The sequence below is a fragment of the Bos taurus genome, chromosome 19 (assembly GCF_002263795.3).
Source record: "Bos taurus isolate L1 Dominette 01449 registration number 42190680 breed Hereford chromosome 19, ARS-UCD2.0, whole genome shotgun sequence".
NCBI lineage: Eukaryota > Metazoa > Chordata > Mammalia > Artiodactyla > Bovidae > Bos > Bos taurus.
The window spans coordinates 59,663,767-59,687,986 of NC_037346.1; the positions used below are offsets into that span (position 1 = coordinate 59,663,767).

The 24,220-nt window shown below is 43.6% G+C and overlaps 2 long non-coding RNA genes across 4 annotated transcripts in view; one reads left to right on the forward strand and one right to left on the reverse strand.

Annotated features, from left to right (window-relative positions):
* LOC132343134 (uncharacterized) overlaps positions 1-21,723 on the forward strand; it is a 97,222-nt gene extending 75,499 nt beyond the window's left edge. Inside the window, exon 4 of the long non-coding RNA XR_009491836.1 lies at positions 21,427-21,723. This is a non-coding gene — a long non-coding RNA (uncharacterized lncRNA). The remainder of the gene's footprint in view (positions 1-21,426) is intronic.
* Positions 15,775-20,684, reverse strand: LOC132343133 (uncharacterized). 3 transcript variants are annotated; one of them, XR_009491834.1, is made up of 4 exons: positions 19,995-20,684; positions 18,906-19,093; positions 16,934-17,094; positions 15,775-16,071 (listed from the first exon to the last, which is right to left on the reverse strand). It is a non-coding gene; the product is annotated as an uncharacterized lncRNA (long non-coding RNA). The 3 variants fall into 3 exon arrangements; XR_009491833.1 differs by having other exon boundaries at positions 18,999-19,093; positions 19,995-20,680; XR_009491835.1 differs by lacking the exon at positions 16,934-17,094 and having other exon boundaries at positions 19,995-20,675.
* Positions 21,724-24,220: the final 2,497 nt, after the last annotated feature.

Consider the following 24,220-nt stretch of genomic DNA (forward strand, 5'->3'; position numbering starts at 1 on the left):
AGGTTGGTCATAGCTTTTCTTCTAAGGAGCAAGTGTCTTAATTTCATGGCTACAGTCACCATCTACAGTGAGTGTGGAGCCCAGAAAAATAAAGTCTCTCACTGTTTCCATTGTTTCCCCATCTATTTGCCATGAAGTGATGGGACCAGATGTCATGATCTTAGTTTTCTGAATGTTGAGTTTTAAACCGACTTTTTCACTCTCCTCTTTCACTTTTATCAAGAGGCTCTTTAGTTCCTTTTTGCTTTTTGCCATAAGGGTGGTGCTATTTGCATATCTGAGGTTGTTGATATTTCTCCCGGCAGTCTTGATTCCAGATTGTGCTTCATCCAGCCCAGCATTTCTCATGATGTACTCTGCATAGAAGTTAAATAAGCAGGGTGACACTATAAAGCCTTGGCATACTCCTTTCCCAAATTGGAACCAGTCTGTTGTTCCATGACCAGTTCTAACTGTTGTTGTTTGACCTGCACACAGATTTCTCAGGAGGCAGGTCAGGTGGTCTGGAGAAGTATCAATAACCTCAGATATGCAGATGACAACACCCTTATGGCAGAAAGCAAAGGGAAACTAAAAAACCTCTTGATCAAAGTGAAAGAGGGGAGCGAAAAAATTGGCTTAAAACTCAACATTTTAAAATGAGGATCATGGCATCTGATTCCATCACTTCATGACAAATAGATGGGGAAACAATAGAAGCAGTGAGAGACTTTATTTTGGGGGGCTCCAAAATCACTGCAGATGGTGACTGCAGCCACGAAATTAAAAGACACTTGCTCCTTGGAAGAAAATCTATGATCAACCTAGACAGCATATTAAAAAGCAGAGACATTACTTTACCAGCAAAGGTCCATCTAGTCAAAGCTATGATTTTCCAGTAGTCAGGTATGGATGTGAGAGTTGGACTATAAAGAAAGCTGAGTGCTGAAGAATTGATGCTTTTGAACTGTGGTGTTGGAGAAGTCTCTTGAGAGTCCCCTGGCCTGCAAGGAGATCCAACCAATCAATCCTAAAGGAAATCAGTCCTCAGTGTTCATTGTGACACAGAAGGGTTAGGGGATTACTGTCCTCATACAGAGAGCTGGTCAAACCAAGAGAGGGCTCATCTGGGGATTAGAGTGTCTGAGAATAAAACTGCTGGCTGTCTGAAAGTGCCCCTACTTTTTTCAAGATAATAAGGTTTTTTCACTGGCAAATGTATTAAAGGTTTTATTGTAAAATTTGGGACAATGCAATAACTAATTACAGTACACAACAGTCATCACTGCCTAAAATATTTCATGCATTTTTGTCCTTATATTGAATATTAACCAAGGGTCCTGGCAGGAACCACAAGGCACAGAGACTCAGGTTCGATCCCTGGTTTGGGAAGATCCCCTGGGGGAGGAAATGGCAGCCCACTCTAATATTCCTTCCTGGAAAATCCCATGGACAGAGGAGCCTCGCGGCTACAGTCCATGGGGTTACAAAGAATCGTGCATGACTGAAGCAACTTAGCACATACACATGGGGTTTACTTACAAAGGAACTAAGTCTGATGCTGTGACTGCAAGGAGGGGGCCCCCAAGACAAACCCCCAGGGCCAGCAGTGGAAGGCCACTGCCAAAGGGGACTAGGGGAGATGTTACTGGGGCCAAAAGAGAGGCAGCTGTGCAGGACAAGATGCTTCGTGGGGAAGAATGAGTCCTCCAACCTGCAGGAGCACAGCCATCCTAAGAGACCCTCTGCGGGGAGAGAAGCAGGATTATAAACACCTCACATCCCTTCTCTGTCTTCCTCATCTTCTGTGCGCCCGCTCCCGTGACCACACCTAACAGTGTGTCAGAGGAAACAGGAGCCCTTTAAGGTCACCTCTGAGTTTGGGAAAAGAACCAAGGGTGGTCTCAGATCCGGTCTCTCACAAGAATGCTTAGTTGAGACCATGTGGACTGAACACAGGACTGAACCCAGTTAAGGGTTTTATGTACTGGTCACTCAGTTGGATCCGACTCTGTGTGATCCTATGGACTGCATCCTTCCAGGCTCCTCTGTCCATGGGGATTCTCCAGGCAAGAATAACTGAGTGGGTTGCCACGGCCTCCTCCAGGGGATCTTCCCAATCCGGGGATCAAACCCAAGTCTCCCACATTGCAGGCAGATTCTTTACCATCTGAGCTACCAGGGAAGACCAAGAATAACTGGGATGGGTAGCCTACCCCTTCTTCAGGGGAACTTCCTGACCCAGGAATCGAACCGGGGTCTCCTGCATTACAGGCAGATTCTTTACCAGCTGAGCTACCAGGGAAGCATAAGGGTTTTATAAAACCTTTTAAGATTTGGCAGATGGGTGTGGAGATCTCCTGTCTTGCTTTTATTGCAGACTAGCCTCATCTTAAACTCCTCTGCTTCTTAAACCTGCCACCGGCCTCTCTGTAGTGACCTACCTCTTTCTTTGATCTCCTTGCCTTCTGTGTACACAGTTAGTTTCAGATTTCACCAGGGGAACTCCTAACTTTGCCAACCAACAAAGGAAAATCCATCACTGGAGAGAACAGATACACGTCCCATGATGTCACCAAGTTGAACAGTTGTTGATAAGTAGTGACTGGAGATTAATCGTTAAACTTCTTAAAAGCAAATGGACAGGTCCCTCAAGACTGAAAGATTCATTAGGAGGTAATTTTGTATGCCACTGAATGTGGGAAAGAAAACTCCAGACCTTGCTAGTCTGTCAACCTCTGGGTTGTTTCTTTTGTTGAATCCTTACTAATTTTATAAATCTGACTGCTTACATGAAAATGCAGTTACTATTGCCCCCAGAATTAAGAAAACTTGCCTCCTCTAATAAATCAAAGATCTTCAGTTAAAGCAACCTGTAGGATTCCAGCACAGTATCAAAAAAGGGGAAGGGGGCACTTGTCTGGTTCGCAGGGTGTTTTGACAAAACCTGTTTGAAAATTTTGAATTTGGATGTTGTATTACGCTTTAAATGTTTAAAATGGTCTTTTCTTTTCAAGGATACTATCATATAACCTCAATTTTAAACAATTAGCCCCTCAAAATGGCCTGGCAAGAGACCCATTGTGACAGTACAATTTGAATCTTAATTTACAACAGTTTTATCTAAAAAGTAAACAAAAGACAAAACGGACCCCAAAGCACTATATTCTCAGTTTCCTGAAGCCAACTCCAATGAAGCCATTTGATATTTATGTTTATATTTTATTTTGTAGTCGTACTTTAGTGTAATATGTGAGATACTTTTATTAGCAGATTTTTAAAATTTGTATTAGAAGAGTTGCTTTTATTTGGCTTTTGCCTTTTTTTTTTGGCTTGTAGTTTATTTTTTTGTTTTCTTGCTTTTGTGGGTGCTTGCATGCTGGTAAGGGTGTGTGAGTACATGTGTGCTTTTAAAGAACTCTTCTCCAGAGACTTGGAAAGCGATAATTAGAGGATGGCGAGTTATGGAATTAGTCCAGTTAGCGGGAGAAAACGTGAAAATAGTTTTGGTCTTTACCAGGAATAACAGCTGCATTTTTTTTTAACTGACATTTGAATTTTTACCTTCTTGAGACAGATATTTTAAGCGTTTAACAACATTCATTCCATATTAAAAAATAGATCTCCATCTTAAAAAAAAAATAATGAACTGAATTCTCCAGGCGAAAATACTGGAGTGGGTTGTGCCTCTCTTCTCCAGGAGATCTTCCTGACCCAGCACGGATCGAACCCGGGTCTTCTGCATTGCAGGTAGATTCTTAAGCATTTGAGCCACTAGGGAAACCCCTTAATTTACTAAAACAAAGCATTTTGATGTTTCATTGCGAGTGTGCTGAGTCACTTCTCTGATGTTTGACTCTTTTGTGGCCCCACGGACTGTAGCCTGCCAAGCTCCTCTGTCCATGGGATTCTCCAGGCAAGAATACTGGAGTGGGTTGCCATGCCCTCCTCCAGGGGCTTGTCCTGACCCAGGGATCGAACCTGTGTCTCTTAAAGTCATGTGCATTGGGAGGCAAGTTCTTTATCACTAGCACCAGCTGGGAAGCGGTAAGAACAGAGAGCAAGAGAAAGCAGAACATTTAGGCTTCGTTTCTAGTCATTTTTAATTGTACATGATTTCTAGTTTGTTACTTATTTCTTCTTACATCTCTTTACCAACTTGCTGCTGATGCTGATGTGACTCTGGACAAGTCCCTTAAAGTCTTTGCACCTCAATTTCATCTTCCGTTAACATGAAATAAGTAGCCTGTTGGAAAAAGTCCCCTGAGATCTCCAGGTCACACATCTCCAATCTGCTAGTCCTATGCTTCTGAAACTCTGTGTCCTGGGAGTCCTCAAGGTGCAGGGTTAAAACCTAGCTTCCGTCAGGGAGTCCGGTTCTGTCTGCATCGTAGAGGTCAGGAAATCTGCATTTTTAGCGGGGTGATGAGAATGTGGTCTGTGGACCACACTGTGAACCACTCTGTGTTGGATCTCTTCTCTGCTCATGGGGACCATGAAGAACCCCCACCCTTCTGCTTGTGCCCTGGTGTCCTGGGCACCCAGAGGGAACGTGTGAGGCAGACGTGCTGTGTGTAGGAGAACCCTAGAAACTTTGATCACTCTTCTTGTTTAATAAACCCGCAACACTGCAGAACTTCCCTATCTATCCCAGGTCACTTTAAAAATAATTGATTGATTTATTTATCTTTGGCTCTGCTGAGTCTCTGTCACTATGAGTGGGCTTTCTCCAGCTGCGGCAGGGGCTCCTCTCCAGCTGCGGCAGGGGCTCCTCTCCAGCTGCGGCAGGGGCTCCTCTCTCGTTGCAGCGTGTCCACGTCATGCTGCAGTGGCTTCTCTTGTTGCAGAGCATGGGCTTTAGGGCGCGTGGGCTCAGTAGCTATGGCTCCCAGGCTCTGCAGCACTGGCTCAATAGTTGTGGCGTTTAGCCTTGGTTGCTCTGTGGCATGTGGAATTGTCCCAGATCAGGAATCAAACCCATGTTCCCTGCATTGGCAGGAAGATTCTTAACCACTGGACCCCTGGGGAAGCCCCCCCCCCCCCCCCGCCCAAGTGCAGTTTTATTCAATCAGGATGAGTCTCTACCTCTAAGTAACGAGGCTTAAGCTTGCCTCGAAGCAAAATTTGTGAGCTGATGGATTTGTGCTCACATGGCTCTCAGGGGCTTCTTAGTGGCACCCCTAAAGAGCATCTTCTTGCCATGGGATCTGAGGCTGGCCTCCTCCACATACACCGTCTCTTAGGATGCTCACAGCTTCCTTGTTTTTGAACAAGAGCCTCACATTCTTGTTTGACTCTAACTTCCTGGACACATTCTACTTTCTGTTGGGGAACAGAGAAACGAGATTAACCAACAAACCACTGCTGTGGCGCCCAGGACACTTCCAATCTGAGGTTTCCAAGGAGTTACAGGGTTTTATTCTGATGAAAATCAGTCCATTGTGTTGAGCAGGTCAGGAGGAAGTAATGAAACCAACTCCACAAAAGCGGCCACTCAGACCCTTCGTAGCAGGCTCACAGTCGATAAAGGCAGATCGGAGAGGTCACCAGTGAAAATGCTTTCAGCCCTTCTTGTTTCTCTTCCTTTTATTTGCCGTCTTCCCATCCACCTTCCTTGCTCTCCGTGTATCTCTCTTAGCCTTCCACCTCACTGCCTTCGTGGAATCAGGCCGCCCCTGTTTTCAGCTCGCCTTTCTGCTCTGGCTTCCTTACAACCTGCTGTAAGCCTCTGGGCCTGCCTCTCTCCCCTCTGTGTCTCAGGCCCCCGCCCTCCTCAGAACTCCCTACCGGTTTTTATGAGTCCCCTGGTGGGTCTGCAGTTTATTGAAGGGTGAGGAAGGGCAAGTCCAGCCTCAGTTTGGGGAGGGGTGGCGGTTTCCTCCATGGGGTTCCCCCGTCATCACAGAAGGGGCAGACAGATTTCTGGCTCCCGGCTGTCGAATCCCCATCAGAAGGCCTTGTGCGGCTGTGGGTGTCTAAAAGCCACCTTTGGGCAAAAAGGATAATAAAAACGTTCAGTCAGACATTCAAGGCAGCGTTCCAAACTGCTAGCTGCCAATTCCCCAGTTAAGAGAGGCCTGGCTCGGAGCCTCTCAGATTAACCCCTTTGCCCCCTGATCTCCACAAGAGATTCCTACTGTGATCCTGAGAACTGAGAGAGAAAAAAGAGAGAGACGAGAGAGACGGAGATTGAGAAAGAGAGGGACCGTGTCATAAGGAGAGAGGACTTCGAGCAGTATCCAGATTTCAAAGTTGCAAAAGGTTTATTCCATGTAGACAGCCTGGCCTTCAATAAATAAGATGTTGTGAAGAGAGGGTGGTCAATGCATTTGAAAGAAAAACAGAGAAGGGTGCGACTCAACCCTCCTGGCGTTTTCACAGCCACAGACGGCTTGATGTTTTTGGCTGGGATGTACGTGTGTGTGTGTGCGTGTGTGTGTGTGTGTTTTCTTATTTAAAAATATGAGGTATTAGGCTCTCTCCCAAGTGGGGCTGCCTCTAAGCCACACTCCTCTGTGAGGCGACTGTGTCCTGCAAGAAGGGGGAAAAAAAAAGAGGAAGGAAGGAAGGAGGCTCCCTCCCGGTGACACAGTCACCTACATCCTGATGGCATCGCGGCCGCCCTCCTGTCCCGCTCACCTCCTAGCTCGAACCGCTCCGGGCGCCCGTGTTTCCAACATTCACATCTTGGCCAGTGGCTTCAGTCCACGGCGAAACCTCAGACATCATGCAGTCAAAAGAGACAGAAGCGGGGACCGAGAGACAGAGCTCACACAATGCTCCTCTGCTTTCTCAGCCCCTGGTGTTCTCAGTTTCAGTCTTCCCCCTGCATGATGCCAGCTGCGCTGTTCATTTTCCACCTCTTCCCTGGTTCGTGCGTGCTCAGTCACTCAGTCATGTCCGACTCTTTGCGACCCCGTGGACTGTAGCCCGCCAACCTCCTCTGTCCATGGGTTTCTCCAGGCAAGAATACTGGAGTGGGTTTCCATTTCTTCCTCCAGGGGATCCTCCTGACTCAGGGACCAAACCCTTGTCTCCTGCGTTGGCAGGCAGATTTTTTTTTTTTTTTTCCGCTGTGCCATCCGGGAAGCTCTCTTCCCTGGTTGAATGGGGATAATAATCAAACCAATTTTATAGCATTGTGGTGGAAACTAAATGAAGAAATACTAGCAAAATTCTCCAGAAGTACATAAAGAAAATTTGTGCTGAAAATATCTGTTATCACTAGTAAACATTACCTATCATTGTGTGTGTGTTAGTCACTGAGTCATGTCTGAGTCTTTGCAACCCCTGGACTGTAGCTCACCAGGCTCCTCTGTCCGTGGAATTCTCCAGGCAAGAATATTGGAGTGGGTTGCTGTTTCCTTCTCCAGGGGATCTTCCTGACCCAGGGATCGAACCTGCGTCTCCTGTACTGGCAGGCGGGTTCTTTACCAGTGAGCCACCAAGGAAGACCCCCAGTGACTTATTACTGTTTCAAAAACCTCTCCAAAGGGGATACAGAATGCCAGCAATTTTATAATGTTTGACGATTCTGGGAGTCAGGAATCTAGATGGAGCACAGTTGAGGAGTCTGTGTCAGCTCTCTGAGCCTCGGGACGGCTGAGACCTCAGCTGTGATGCTTCAATGGCTGAGCACTGGGATGACCTCGCAGATTCTTTCATCAAATGTCCATTGCTCCAGGGCATGTGAAGGCCAGTCTCGGCTGGCGCAGTCAACCGCAACACCCACACACGACTTCTCAGTGTGCTTGGACTTCTCACAGTCTGGGAGTTCGATTCTGGGGTTGGGGGCAGACATTCCAAGAAATCCAGGCGAGGCTGTGTGGTCTTTGCTTACCTATCTTTGGAATTCATGTGGCATCCCTTCAGCCCCGTCCTCTTCTCACAGTACAGCTCAGGTTCAAGGCGAGAGATGACTTCTCTCCCATCTCTTTATCGGAGATTAGCAAGATCACGCTGCATCACAACACGTGGTAATGAGATCACAAGATGTGATCGTCCTTCTAAATTACAGCCTGCCACCAGGACGGGACAAAATGACGGTCTCCAGTAACCCTGTAGGGTCACTGTAACTGTCCTCGATTGACAACTCACAGGCTTTTATTTATTTATTTATTGGTGTATGTTAGAGAGAAATAAACTTTCATCCTGTCTAAAACATTGTTCTTTTGATTTTATGTAATATGCCATTCAACCCAATGCTGACTGATAGGATGGTGGTCAGCGACCTCAGGTTTTACCATGCCAGTAGCTCATCTGTGAACAGGATCAGCTTAAATGTCTACTACCCAGGGAACTGGTGTAAGTTAGCAGGCAAAATTCAGCATCAAATCTACTACCATCATTAGGCTAATAGCCTTCTCCTTTGCTCCATCGGTTCAGTTTCCTTTTTTACCCCCGCTGTTTATCTTAGCGGAAAGCAGTAACCTCTGTGCAGAAATGGCATGGTGTTTTTTCCCATCCAGCGGTGTTGCTGGTGTACCAGCACGTTCTGATCCCATTTCTGGAGCCGAAACAATCTAAACTTGTATAGAGAAAGCCTTCATGGGTTTTTGTTGGCATAGGAGAAGTCTAATTACACACATCCAAATACACAAGAGAGAAATGGGAGGTTTTTCCCCCTTGACTTGGAAACGCTGGTGGTTTTGACCTGCAGTACTTGAACGAGAGATCCAAGCTAATTATGGGATTGCATGTTTAAACGGTTATTTCTTTACAGAGTACTCCTAGCACATTTGTAAGTTTAATTTTCTTGGGGAATCTGCGCTATTCGTGGACTTTCTGCACAGAATTCTCTCAATTTGAGAAGGTGCATTAGCTTTTATTTATCAAGAATAACCTCATTAATTATATGCCGGCATTCTTAGGTTGAATTAAAAGGTTGTTCTGGGACTTACCTTTTATGATTATTTCTTAGTTTATTTTCTCTTGTTTATCCTCTGTTCATAAAAATAATCCAGCTCTGTGTTCGAATTACTTCTATTACTACATCTTCCTTTTGGGTTCCATGAAATGGCATCTGCTTTGTTTAATTATTATTTTTGTAGTATTTTTCATAGTAAGTGAAGATAACAGACACTCAATAGGATGAATGAATAACTGGATCTTGTTATTTTTATGACTGTCTTTATTTAAAACTATTGTTATAGTACATCTGCTCCTTTTGTTAAAGCGCCTTATCTCAATTTTCACAGTAAGACCACTATCGTTGACATACCCTGCCTATGGAGATCAAGGATGATTCTGATGTATTTGGAATGCTGATACCTTTGCCGTTGGGTATTGGAGATGAGAGGGAAACTCACTTCGACTATAACTGTAATTTTAGCACACCCCATAGGACAGAAAGAGTCCAGTACACACTGGGGCTGATAGAGGGCATATATGTTTTGCAAAATTACTGCATCAGAATCATCAGAATCACTTGGAGGTTTTAATTTAACTACTTTTTTTTTTTTTTAAACCTGGCAACTATCCCAGGAATCCTAAATCAATATGGAATGGGAGGGGACTTCAGTTTTTACTTTTTATCAAAAACGCATGTTGATTCTGATATAATCTTTAAAGATAGTCATCTAATGGTAGCACATGAAAGCAAAATATAATATGAAGCAATTTTAGAATGAAAATGCCATACAGAGAATATATTTAATTTTCTGGGGATTCCACTCAAATATAAACTAACCTTTATATGTGGCTCACATGGGAAACCAATACTTTCAGGATAGTATATATTTAGATTATTAAATGATTCATTATCCTGATTTTTTAATGGAAAAGAGAACTATCCTACTTGGAAGCCACAAACTACTTAAAAAGCTACTGCCAAGATTCCTTAAGAATATTATTCCTTTAGAAAATATATTAAAATACTTGATACGAAGGATGATACATGAAGGTGAAAATTTCAGTGGACCTTACTTAACCAGGGACTTAATTATTTACAGTCTCTAGTATTCCGTTCCAGTGTTCTTGCCTGGAGAATCCCAGGGACGGGGGAGCCTGGTGGGCTGCCGTCTATGGGGTTGCACAGAGTTGGACACGACTGAAGTGACTTAGCAGCAGCAGCAGCAGCAGCATTCCGTTAATAATGTAAGATGATGAGACTGTTAAGAGTAAAACTAAGCTTTTATCTCTACCATGAATATTTAAGGCTAGCAAAGCTGATTTTAATGAATGTGCTCATATGCTCCGTCATTGACTCTTTGTGACCCCATAGGCTGTAGCCCACCAGGCTCCTCTGTCCATGGGATTCTCCAGGCAAGAGTACTGGAGTGGGTTGCCATTTCCTCCTCCAGGGGATCTTCCCGACCCAGGGATCAAACCCACATCTCTTCTGTCTGCTGCATCGGCAGGCGGATTCTTTACCACTAGCGCTCCCTGGGAAACACTGATGAACTGCTACTGCTACTGCTAAGTCACTTCAGTCGTGTCCGACTCTTAGCGACCCCACGGACTGCAGCCCACCAGGCTCCTCCGTCCATGGGATTTTCCAGGCAGGAGTACTGGAGTGGGGTGCCTTCTCCGATGAACTGATACTAGGGATCATTTATATTATGGTAAACTGTGGAAATCAGGGACTTCACCAGACTTGCAGACTGGTAAGTCAACTTGCCAGTTCCCTGAGTGCTGGTGGAAGATGGGAGGCTTCTGGTGGGAGATGCAGGATTCTTGTCTGCACTGGTTCCCTGAGCTCCAGTTCCCACAAGGCTGCACAAAGTGGGGGGGGGGGTCACATAATGCCCCCTACCACTCCCCCCGGACACAGTAGATTATATCACAGGTCAAGTGCTCTGAGCTTAAGAAATCTGAATCTTCTATAATGGGCAAAAGCATGCCTGCCTTTGGCTACAGAGGGAGACATTATCTTTGTCACACCGGAGACTGTTACGCTGCACAGCGTCCAGAGGACAGCATGATCTTTGTGTCCCAAGGTTGTTCTCTGTACAAACATCCCTGAGAGGATGGTTCAGAACCAAGAGCAGTCAGTGCTCCTGCTTCCCAGACAGGAAGAACTGAGAGCAGCTTCCCAGTATGCACCAATAACATTGCTATCATTTTTTTAAGTGTTTATTTGCTGTGCATCGGCTTTCTCCAGCAAGAAGATGCTCCTCTCTAGTTGAGTGTGGGCTTCTCCTGCTGTGGAGTGTGGCCTCCAGGGCACACGGCTCAGCTGTTGTGATGCACAGGCTTAGCTGTGCCTTGGCATGTGGGATCTTCCTGGACCCGGGATCAAACCCATCTCCCCTGCATTGGCAGGTGGATTCTTAACTCCTAGACCACAGGGGAAGTCCCAATAACATTGCTTTTGATAACTATATAACTTATTTGTCATTCCACAAAGTGATTATTTCAACAGACAAATAATTATTCACAACACCCTAAGAAATGCTGTCATTCTTTCAAGTCCTATTAAAGATATTTTAGCCAACGAGCATAAAGAGAAAAAGTTGCTGTACTTCCAAAGACAGTACTTGTTGGGGAGAGGCGGGAGATTTTATTGTTTCCATTAGTTATTTAGTTAAGGATTCTTTCCCCCCCTTTTTTCCCTTCCTACACAATAATGGAGCAAGAGCTGTGACTCTCACACATTAGACCAGAAAGAACTTGGCAGACGAAAGTAGCCGAGGATAAGGGGAAAGCTGGGTTTTGGAATTAGACAAAACCGGACTTAAATTAAAACTCAGATTCTTACTCGATGCCAGTTAATTAATGCTTGCTAATCTTCAGGTTTATCATCCTTAATTTAAAGATGACATGACCCACTTTATAGGATTATATGACAATGTATGGAGAAGGTTTACTGAAACATGTGACATCTATTTATAATGCTCAGCAGATGATGTGCGAGCACAAGGAATCGACCTTCCTCCCTGAGCCCCGTTGTAGAATGCAGACAAAGAAACAGAACCGTGGAGAAGGTCAGGGGATTGGGCCACACAGAGTTACAGTATGCATCTCTGCAACCACCTAGATCTGCTTGTGGGGGCTTCCCAGTTGCTGCCAGTGGTAAAGAATCTACCTGCTAATGCAGGAGATATAAGAGACGCAGATTCAATGCCTGGGTCAGGAAGATCCTCTGGAGGAAGGCCTGGCAACCCACTCAGGTATTTTTGCCTGGAGAAATCCCATGGACAGAGGAGCCTGGTGGGCTAGTCCATACGGTGGCAAAGAGTTGGACATGACTAAAGTGACTGAGCATGCATGCACCCCAGATCTGCTTGGATCGCATGAATACCTTATTTGACTCTTCCTTGAGAAATGATCTTTATAACGAGAACTGTTGTGTGGCTCTAAGTCCATACTCGGGACCCACACCGTTGTAGGTGAGCAGCTCAGAGAAACCAGTGGGGAACCTCTGAGCATGAGTCAGCACATCACGATGCTGAATCAATCAAAGAGTTAATGGTAGTCACTTCTAATTAGCCGGATTTTAAAGACTCTGCCTTAAAAAAAAAACCAAAAAAACAAAATCCAAAGTGTGACAGCTTGTAGTTGGCAATTAAAAGCTGTCCATGACTGGGTTCCTCAAGGTAAGCTCTATTTTGACTTGTCTCAAAAAGTAAAAAATCAAATATCTATTTTTTTTTTTTCAAAACAGTTCCTGTTTTCTTTTCTCTGGTTTTCAATGAATTGCGTTTGTTTTATCTTAAGTTATGCTACAATGGATTGAGGCTGTGGGCAGCAGAACTTCATTTCTAGCAAGGTTTATCCCTGTTCCCCACACTGATATTTTTATAGTTATGGGTTTGAGCTTTTTCTTCATGTGTATATTATGGTATTAATAGTGGTGGTGCAGGAGGAGGAATGTGTGTGTGTGTGTGTGTGTGTGTGTGTGTGTGTGTGTGTGTGTGTTGTTAAGTGTCTGCCTCTTGCTCACTGAGACTTCGGTTACGTAGGGAATGGGGATTTTGGCGCCCTTTCCTCTAAAGAAAACAGTCTGATCTGAGGAGTGCCCACCTCTTACAAGGCCTCGATTGTGTAAGAAGACCAGAAAAGAAACAAATGCAGTTTGATTGCGTCGGAAGCTTGGTGACTAGTTCACAAATCTTTTATTTGTTTTGAGAAGTGCTGCAGTGGCAGTAAGTTTTGTGTGCGCTCAGGGAGAGGCAGACGTGACTTACAGTAGGGACTCAGAAGCCGACATAATTACCTGGGCTTCTGTCAAACTAATAAACTAATGGAGGCTTTAAATAAAATCAGGAAAGACCAAAGGTTTGAGAAACTTAGAGAGAAGGGGACTAGACCATGAGTCCTGTTACATTTTTTTTTAAACGTGTGTATTTGAGAGGCCGATGGTTCCATGCGATATGAATTATACGTTTCAAATTTTAAAAATAATTTAAAAATCTCTATATAGGGGGATCTCGGGGGTTTAAAATCACTGCGCTCCCCTTTGGTTTTCCTCCAGTTACACAGGCATCTCAAAGATTTCTTCTCTGACAAAGAAGGTCTCCTAGTATAATGTCCCTGTCCACTTAGAGATAACTATGGATACCAATGTCATTTATGATATTGTCTGTCATCCAAGAAGCAACACAGAAATTGAAGAGAATTTAAAAGTTATGAATAGCTGTTGAAAAAAGTCACTTGACAACACAAGGCATTTACTTGGTAGACATTGTCACTGAACCAGGAAACTTGGGTACGTTTCTCATCTAATGAAATCAGCCTTTTGCATTTGGGATATACTTTGCATTTCTAGAAGAGTTAGAACTTACAGTGTTCTCCACAGACTTCTTGAACTATATGGATAGTGAGGAATAGCTTCAAGAAATTATGGTCCAGCCTGGAGGGAAGGCTGGGTGAACGATTCACTGTGTGAAGGTAAGCATTTCTCTGAATGAATGCAAACATTAGTAACATCAGACTATTCTTCTGACTTGTGCTGTCCATGTCACTAGTAATCAGATTTATTTGATAAGAGTCATTTGTTCTACATAGACTATAATGAGTACAGTTAGCAAGGGAGTCTTAAAGCCACTTGTGGTGTAAACTGACATAAGACTGTTACGTACATTTGTCTTTCTCCATTTCCCTTCTTAATTAACAGCATCATTTACCCAGTGGCCCATTCATTCAATGATACTTAGGTGCTCAGTATCCCCAGACACTGTGCTGTGGACTGGGAATAAAACTGAGACTCAGATGTAGTTGTTTCCCTCAAAAAAGCCAGTGGTTAGTCAGAGACTGTGAGATGCAAATGAAAACACAATGCAAACAATGATGCTGCTAAATACATGTTCAGTGTGTGATGTAAATCCAGAGGAATATTTCACTCAACCATGGAGGAAACGGAAAACCTCACAGTAAAGATGGCATTGAGTTGGGTCTTGAGTTACAAGTGAGAGTCTGCCAGAGGAGTGAAGGAGCTGAATATGTTACACACCCGGAAGAGGCAGCTTGCTTTGCTATAAAATGCTCTAAACAGAATCACATGGATTCGATTTAAGCAACGTGCATTATGTAGTCATAATTTGAGAAGCTACTTCCTTTTTGGCATCCCCTTCACCACAGTGTACTCTTGAAGATGACCTGCTTATGGTTCTCGTGTCCTATAGGGTTGCCTGTGTGAATATCCTTAAAAACGGGTCTATGCCTTATTTGATTTTGTATCCCTCAAACCTACTGCTATGCACCCATTACAGCAGGTGCTAAGGAATAACCTGGTCAATGAAAGAACAAAAGAGTTGGTGTGATGGCTGTTAAAAACAGGGGCTTAGGAACAGCAAACCAACTGTAAATAAGGCTGGTTGGGGTGGGGGGGCGGCAGTTGTCCTGAAACCTCTTGCTTAACAGGTTTGCTGGTTTTCCGTAGACTGTAGCTTTGGGAGATGGGAAGGGGCAGGGCTCTGAGGTCCTTCTGTATCTGCACGTGGGCCTTGCCACTGGAATAAGTGAAAGAGTGAGTTAATAAATGGGGCTTCTCAGTGCTTCAGCGGTGAAGAGTCCATTTGCAACACAGGCATTAAAGGAGATGCGGGTTTGATCCCTGAGTCGGGAAAATCCCCTGGAGATGACATGGCAGCCCATTCCTGTATTCTTCCCTGGAGAATGCCATGGACAGAGGAGCCTGGCAAGGTGCAGTCCATGGGATTGCAAAGAGCTGGACACAACTGAAGTGACTTAGCACTTAGCACAAAATTAATAAACAGATGTGGGTTACTGTATAGACTCTAGAAACGGGCTCTCTTAAAGTATGAGGATGAGAAATAATACATATGTTTTATTAATAGCCAACAAATAAGTGGAAAACTAATTGTCAAATGGCAAATCGTGAATACTATCTGTTAGCATTTACTGTAAAATGGTCTGAAGCTCTTTGGTTAATCCCCTCACTCCATGATCGTACCTGAGACAAGTCAAGTGTTCTTGTCACCTGGCTGGGCAGAGAGAGTCAGAGACCTCCAGCCAACTTAGCCAACATACAGTATTCTCAAAGTCTCTATTTTTGCCAAAGTTGTAAGTGAAAATATCCAGGATAAAAACCATATATAGAAAAGGAGTGTTTCATCCACATTTCATGTAACACCATAGATCATGAAAGCAGAAAGAATTTTAAAATCTAATTTGCTTTACACAAGGGATTGGGCAGCATGGCAGGATTTTGGGTTCTTCGTGTATCTTGAGTTATTTCTCAAATATTTTGGGTTCAATAAAATCCAAAATGCATTTCGCCCTGAGCACTTTCCTCCCTTAATTCTGAAACCCATGTGTAATCTAAAGGAAATGTAATCCATATGTTTCTGATTCATTTACACTTAACTCATCAAAATATTTTTCTAGGAGCTATTTGATGTTGAAGAAGCATTTTGAGACTTTTTAATAAGCTTTTTAAAGCCTCCCCACCCCCACCCCTTTAAAACAGAAGGCCATGTTTGCCGAGAAGGAATAAGCCCTGATACCAAAATATGTGGGTTTGGTTCCAAACTCTGAACCACAGACTTTAAGATCGGGTCTCCATTTATCCAGCATGTTCCTGTATCCCATTTTCTGAGCCTGGTTCAGCATGTAAAATTCAGTAGATCTGCCCAAGATGAAAACGAGACTCTTGTGACTTTACCACAGGATCAAGAGGGAGGCTTAAAGCTGCCAGATAACAAGGTTGTGATGTTATCCAAAAAAGAAAAAAAGAAAGAAAGAAATGTTACCACATGGGGGCCAGAGCTTCGATCCCAAGGGGGATAAAGCATCAGGAGAAGTAACCGGTTCCACTTAGAATCATAGTCCAGGCAACTAAACCATTGAATCTTGTTTCATTTTGTTTCGGAAGCCTGGCCCCATCGAAGTAAAAATCTCAATGACTTTTCTAAACTTTGCTTAACATAAACTAAAATTTCCTAACGGACTTATCTTTGCCACCTGCTGGTCCTGCTCCCCCAGTTCCCCATCACCATTCTTAGCTGCGCTGCTTAAAAACCCAGAGTTTCATTCATGGCTTCACAGCAGGTGCTGAGTGCTGTGCTTAGTCACTCAGTCGTGCCCAACTCTTTGCGACCCCATGGACCTGTGCATGGGGATTCTCCAGGCAAGAATGCCAGAGTGGGTTGCCATGGCCTCCTCCAGGGGATCTTCCCAGCCCAGGGATCGAACCCAGGGTTCCCTCAGTGCAGGTGGATTCTTTACTGTGAGCCACCAGGGAAGCTCACGTTCAGTGCCCACCACAATTGCAGGCCCAAGGTCCCCTCTGCCTTACTGCCCATGCACTGGTCCCCATGACATAACCAGTGACCCCCGAGTAACCAAGACAGCTAATGCCTGACCTCCTTGATGGGTTTCAGGGAAGAAGCATTTATAGGCAAAGATGGGGATGGGGGGTGGGCTGCAGTGTGCCTGGCCCTCCTCTGATTGGTTGGTGGTGAGGTAACGGGGTGGTATTCCAGGAATCTCAGCCTTCTGCTTCCAACCAGTCTGGGGTCCGCAGGCTTGTGCTCAGCCTGGAGTCACCAACCTCAACTGGCTGGCGGCCAGATCTTCACGACGTCCCCAGGGAGGAGCCAGAGCCAGGCCACCTCTCGGCAGCGTTGCTTCCTTCTGCGCTTCCTCACTCCACGAAGCACTAACTCAGCACCTCTGGAGCTCAGTGAAGGCACAGGGGCTGAAACGTTGTTCCTACCAGCAAGAAATGGGGGCCACAGAAAGGCCTTGGTGAGGGGAGACCCCCCTGGGCCCTGCACGGTTTCAGCATTTCTGCTTTAAGGGAAAGATAAGCACAACATCTTATCCTTTGGGAAGTTAAAAATCTAAATGATCTGGAAAGATCTATGATTTTTGTAGCCATAATCAATCACATGGGCTTCCCAGGTGGTTCAGTGGTAAAGAACCAACCTGCCATGCAGGAGATGCAGGTTCGATCCCTGGGTCCAGAAGATCCCCTGGAGAAGGAAATGACACCCCACTCCAGTATTCTTGCCTGGAAAATCCCATGGATAGAGGAGCTGGTCAGGCTACAGTCCATGGGGTCATTTAGTCATGACTGAGCAACTAAACAATAACAATAAAACAATGACAATATGTAACTGAGAGTTAAAGAGTAAGATAGATGCTATCAGTAAAGCTGACAGATTCAGCCATGCAGGATGCCTGGTTACATTTGGAATTCAGATAAAAAGCAAATACTTTTATTAGTATGACTCATGCAATATTAGGACAGTATTTATTATATTAAAATTACTCATTGTTTATCTGAAACTCAGGAAAAGCTTTCTTGGCTCAGGGGTAAAGAATCTGCCTGCAATACAGGAGACTTTGATTTGAGCCCTGAGTCAGGAAGACCCCTTGGAGAAGGGAATGGAAGCTCACTCCAGTATTCTTGCCTGAAGAATTACATGGACAGAGGAGCCTGGTGGGCTACAGCCCATGGGGTCGCAAAGAGTTGGACACGACTGAGTGACTAACACACTATCTGAAACTCAGACATAACTGAGCAACTTGTATTTTACTTGACATCCCTATCAATGTATTAAAAAAGCAGAGACATCGCTTTGCCAACAAAGGTCCGTATAGTCAAAGTTATGGCTTTTCTAGTAGTCATGTATGGATGTGAGTGGTGGACCCTTAAAAAAGACTGAGCACTGAAGCATTGCTTTCAAATCTTGGTGTTGGAGAAGACTCTTGAGAGTCCCTTGGACTGCAAGAGGCTCAAACCAGTCCATCCTAAAAAAAATCAACCCTGAATATTCACTGGAAGGACTGATGCTGAAGCTCACACTCTAATACTTTGGCCATCTGATGCGAAGGGCTGGCTCATTAGAAAAGTCCCTGATGCTGGGAAAGATTGAGGGAAGGAGGAGAAGGGGGTGGCAGAGGCTGATACGGTTGGATGGCATCATTGACTCAATGGACATGAGTTTGAGCAAACTCAGGGAGAGAGTGAAGGACAGGGAAGCCTGGCGTGCTGCAATACATGGAGTTGCAAAGAGCTGGACATGACTGAACAACAGCAACAAACTGTCAAGGTAGAAATTGTTCAAAAGTGACAGAAATAAGGACATCAAGATACAGAAACAGGAAAAGCCATGGTTTGCTTGTAGAAATCTGAGATGGGTCAGATTTTCAAGGAGGGTGTAACATGAACACGACTGATTATAGAGAGTGAACCAGATAATACAGGCGCCTGAAAGCCATGCAGATAGATTTACATTTGAAGGAGAAAAATACATGCCTCTACAGAAAAGCACCTTTCCTCCTCTCCTGTTCCGACTACCCGCTGTCTCCCTTGGGTTTTTTTCTTGTATGAACAGCCTCCCCATACCCTCCTAGGCCCGCATCTGCATCTGTATGTAATACTGGTGATACTTTGGCAGCTGTTCACTATCTGCCAACTTGCCTATTGTGATTAGCTCCATCATTGCTGTTACTGCTTCGTCCACTTTCGAATTCCCTGCCCTAAGAAACTTTTAAAAAAAAAAGTGAATTTTTACCTGCTTTGAAGTTTGTCGCCCTTCCTAACCTGCGGATACAACCTAGGCATCCCAGCCTCCTCTGAAGACGTCGGTCAGTTGCGCGTGGCTTACCCGTTGTGTGTTCTTACTGCGTTCGGACACCTCTCTTCTTCCGTGATCAGGCACGTCCTGGGAATTACCTGGCAGTCTGGCGGATCCTTCGATCCCTGATTGGAAAACCACAGCAACGACAAGGGAAGCAAATATGTGTTTATGCTCTCTGCCCACGGCCCTGACTCCTTTCCTCCGCGTTTTCTCCAGGTCAGGAGTTGCTTTCTCTCTCTCCCCAGGAAGCCCAGATCCATCCTTAATTCAAGAATCAGTTCCTTCTTCCTTAAGAAATCAGTTTCACCTTCGCAAACCAAAGACTGTTGATCAGCCAGAACTACTCCAGCTCTGTTTTGAATTCTCTTAGAAACCCTAGTTTGAAGCAGTATTCCAACTGTTTGCTTATATTCTCTCTTAACATTTCTTCCTTGTTTCATGGGCATAATTTTTATCTTTCTAACTAAACTATAATATTCTTAACCACAGAGAGAGCTTATAAAAATATTTTTCTATCTCCCATGATGCCTGCCATGCTCCTGGGCATACAGCAAATGATCAAGAAATACTTTTTGGTTTTAATTGAATTAGCATCCAGGGAAAACAATTTAGAAAATAGTATATAATTCATATCAAATGTTTGAAACTTTCTTATGGAAATTTGTAAGAAACCTGTTTTGAAGGTTAACCCTTCTGACTTAGAGTTTTCTTACAACTCAAAAGGTTAAAAAAAAAATATCTCTGAATATCTTTATGGGATATGGTATGTAAGGGTCATTGTTGGATTACTCTCAGTCTAAGCAACTAAAATGATAATCATAACCAATCATTGTCTTGGGTATCAACTATATTCTGGACATTATGTCAAGCAGTTTTAAATTTATCATCTCATTTAATCCACATATGTGGTATATACAATGATTTCCCCCTTTTTCTTTTAAATAGGAAGATTGAGGATGAGAAAGGTAAAATAAAACATAATCGAGAAACAACTGTCTAGGTTTTTTTTTTTTTAAGACTTACTGATTTTCTTCTGGCTGTGCTGGGTCTTTGCTGCTGCGGGCTTCCTCTAGCTGGGGCGGGTGGGGCTCCGCTCTTGCCGTGGGGCACGCTGTCTAGGCTCGCGGGTGTCGGGAGTTGAGTCTCATGGGCTTCAGTTGCGCTGCAGCACGTGGGATGTTCCTGGACCGGGAATCGGACCGCGTCTCCTGCCTCGGCAGGCAGATTCTTTACCACTGAGCTCCAGGGAAGCCCTGCGCTGGGTTTAAACTGAGGTTGAATGGTCAGGCTTAAACGTGGATGAGCAAGGGAAAGTAGAGTCACCTCCGACTCCTGTCTGCTCTTTTGTCAAAGGCCAGTAGGGGAAACCGAGACTGCCTGAGCTCAAGAGTTCTTCCGCAGGAGATTTCTCACCGATTATTTTCTGTCAGTCAAGCCCGGACATGTTTTATTTATCTCTTGCTGTTTTTTTTTTGTTTGTTTGTTTTCTTCTTGTTTCCACTTCTTATTATTTTTTTTTTTTTCAGATTTCTTTCTCTTGCTTAAACTATTATAGCAGCCCACTAACTGGTCTGACCATCTTCAATCTCTTCTTTAAGTATACCAATATATTATCTAAAGAATTATCATATAGAAAATAATTATTAACTTGATATATTATTGTTAAAAGGGAGAAAACTTCAGTGACTTCCAGTGAAAAGTAGTGAAAAGCAGATATAATGGTATCAGATTTCTTTAGATTTCTGTATGTGGGATCTTCTAATAGGACATGTTTTTTTGGGGGGTGGTGTTCATATCTGATAACTTTTCATGTTTCATTTCCCAGAGAATTTAGTACACTGCCTGCAGTTAGTAAATTCTCATAAATACTGCTGCTGCTAAGTCGTTTCAGTCGTGTCCAACTCTGTGCGACCCCATAGATGACAGCCCACCAGGCTCCCCCGTCCCTGGGATTCTCCAGGCAAGAACACTGGAGTGGGTTGCCATTTCCTTCTCCAGTGCATGAAAGTGAAAATTGAAAGTGAAGCTGCTCAGTTGTGTCCGACTCTTAGCGACCCCATGGACTGCAGCCCACCAGGCTCCCTCCGTCCATGGGATTTTCCAGGCAAGAGTACTGGAGTGGGTGCCATTGCCTTCTCCAGAACAATTCAGAACTCAATAAGAGCTGACCGGAACAAGAGCGAAAATCTATGACGAATTTTGTGATTACAATATTGCTACTTCCTCATTACTAAACTGCAGCTCTTCAGATTGCTAGTAATATAAGCCGGTGGTCCTATTAGAAAAGAATGTTTTCATCAAAATTATTTATACATTCCCTATTGTTTTAAATGAACCTAGTTGAGATTCATGAATATCCTCAGGGATTCAAGATAACTGATAATTCTTCTGAAAACCTGTTGAAAATGACTGCTTAATACTTATTTATTGCATACTTGTCTTCACTTTCTTTCAGCCTCTACTTCTGATTTTCCCAGTAATGGCTGTGACCTCTAAATAAGGAAAAGAAAAGAACCCTGAAAAAGAAGGATATTGATCTTTTGGAAATTCCCAATTTTAAATGAAAATCAAAAGGAAATATATATATAAACTAAGGGCTTGGTAATTTCTCACCAGGAAGATAATTTCACTCATATGCTTACTCATTCAGAGAATGAAGATATTCCGTGGTGGAACCCAATTCTACCATGATTGTAAGCATCAACATTTGGTATTCCATTCAGCCCCAAAATAAAATTCAAATTTTGCAACACTTCATTTAGAAGAATATTAATCCCCTGAGCTTGGAAAGGAGAGCCAGTGTGAACAAAGTTTCACAGGGCCGATCAAGTGAAAAGCGCACACACACTCATATACGTACACACGCCTGTGCATGCACACGTGAAAGGAAATGGCTTTGAATGGCTACAGAAGTGCCCAGGTCTATGCTTAGAAGTTTGTCTGGTTTTTTGGCCCCTGATCTACTTGCTCAGAATAGACCAGGGCACAGGGCATGTTGGGATGAATAATTATTTAATCAAATAATTGCTCCATGCCTCCAACACCACTCCTTTAAGAACTGAGATGGAAAAAAAAAAAAAAAAGACTAGCAAATATGTAAATTGGAACTGATTAGGGGATTAAGTTTCACTAAAAAAAAAAATTAAAAATTGGAATAAAAACAGCTTGCAAATCCCTGTAAGCCAAGACCTGTCTCTGAATTACAACACCAGGGCCTGTCGGCTGTGATAATTTCACTTCATTAAGTTCCAGATATAAATAGAGAGGCTTTTTTTTCCATCCACCAGTTTAAATAAGCATGGACTGAAAACACAGGGGTTATTTATCCACTCAGCTGTTTGTTATTGGGCCTTTGGTCTTGCTTCATTGTTGCATTAGAAATTTTCAAACACCTATATCCTGAAGCCAGGGACAATTCACCTCTGTAGAAACCATTTTAAAGCAATTGTTTCCATGGCCAAAAATACTAAAAGAGTAAAACTCATCAAGTATGCTACATCCTGAAATGCAAAACAGACGTGTGGACGCAGAATATAGAGAATGCAGAGAAATTAATAAGAAAACTTTAACACTAAAAGCCAGTGCTGTACTAGTACCAGATTGCTTTATACAGAAAGATAATATAAGATACGTTATTTCTCCCATATGTTTAAAGGTTCGTACTCAGAGCTTTTTGTTTGTTTTTTTCATAAGTCAATGGTTCTCGTGGTATAGATTTTTTAGATTATGTATAATTCAGTTCCTTCAAATTAACTGCAATTTTTGTCACCTGAAACTTTTGAAGAATAAAATTTATTACATGTAATACCACTAATTCTAATCTTAAAAATAAAGTCTAGGACAAAATGCAAACCAATTGACTTAGAACAGCAAAAAAGCAAACTCTTTATAGTTTAAGGCCAGGATCAACAACTTTTTCTGTAACAGGAAAACTCAAGGGTGTTATGTTGGTGCTTCTATAACCATTTACAATGTAACCCTTTTAAAAATGTAGAGGCTTTTCTTAGCATTACAGGCCTTATAAAAATGGGGGGGCATACTGGATTTGGGGAGAGGGCATAATTGGCCCACCTGGTTTAAGAGCCACAGAATATCGGTGCTTTACCATTTTCCATACCATTTACCACTTTTTCCTAGGTTCAAATCTAGCTGCTGATGAGTGTGGACATTAAATGAGTTTCAGTCAGGGCAGTTTATCTCAGAAAACTCAAGTTAAAAACATTTTGAGTCTTAAGCAAAAATGGCTTTACAAGGTCTTGAGCTAATGTCAGTGGGCATTTGTCCGCATACTAAAATGGGCTGACGTCTCTTGGTACCAACCCATGACTGGTCAGGTGGGACTGGCCACAGTGCCAGGGTGAATGACACAGCCGGGCTGGGGTCAACCCGGCCACGTAACGTCTGAGCCGGGCTGGAGGCGCGGAGGTGGCCGGGGTCTGGCCTGACTTGTGCTTGAGTCAAGGCAGTTGCTTCTATAAACCCTTTGTCTTATTAGCCATGGTTTAGAAAAGAGTTTCAAGAGACCAACCCCCAAGGAGAAGGTGATTCAGGAAATGGGTTGGGAGATCCTCAGCTTCACGAGTTTTGTTTCATTCTGGTCCACGGGTAATACTCCCCTAGCACCACCTACACTGAAAAGAAGGCAGACGCCCCCAGACTGGCTTCATGTCACTTTCCTGTTGTCACTAATGCCTTGATAGCTGAGGGGAAGAAAACTCGGAGCAGACTTAACTCCCAGCTCTGTCCAAGGTTTACTAGATGAAAGCAAGGATCAGCTTTGTTCCGAATCACCAGTGGTCATGGGAATTGCAAGAAGGTTGCATCAAGGTCTGAAAACAGAGCTCACACAGGCGGCTGCACAATATATCCTTTAAATGCCGAAGGGAAGAATGAGCCTCCCCTAGCAATATGGGGAGCTGGAAGCTACCAGTCTACATGACACCATCGTCAACTTCCTTCAAAACACACCAGTAGGGAATAAATATTGATTTATTTTAAAGAAGCCATCCTTCCAGAACCTTTCATGAGGATTTAAGCATGGTCATTGAGACAAAAATCCTTTGTATCTGGCTGTATCTTTGGTGAAGTATATATTACACCCTGAATGTCTCGGTTCTCAATGTTGTGTTTGATGAAGTTTTCTAATAATTTGTAAAGGGATTAACTAAACCTGAAAGCAGTCATAATCAATAATTTCATACTTGTAGGAAGACGGTGCTTCCTGGTTATTTGCAGATACCATCCAGAGG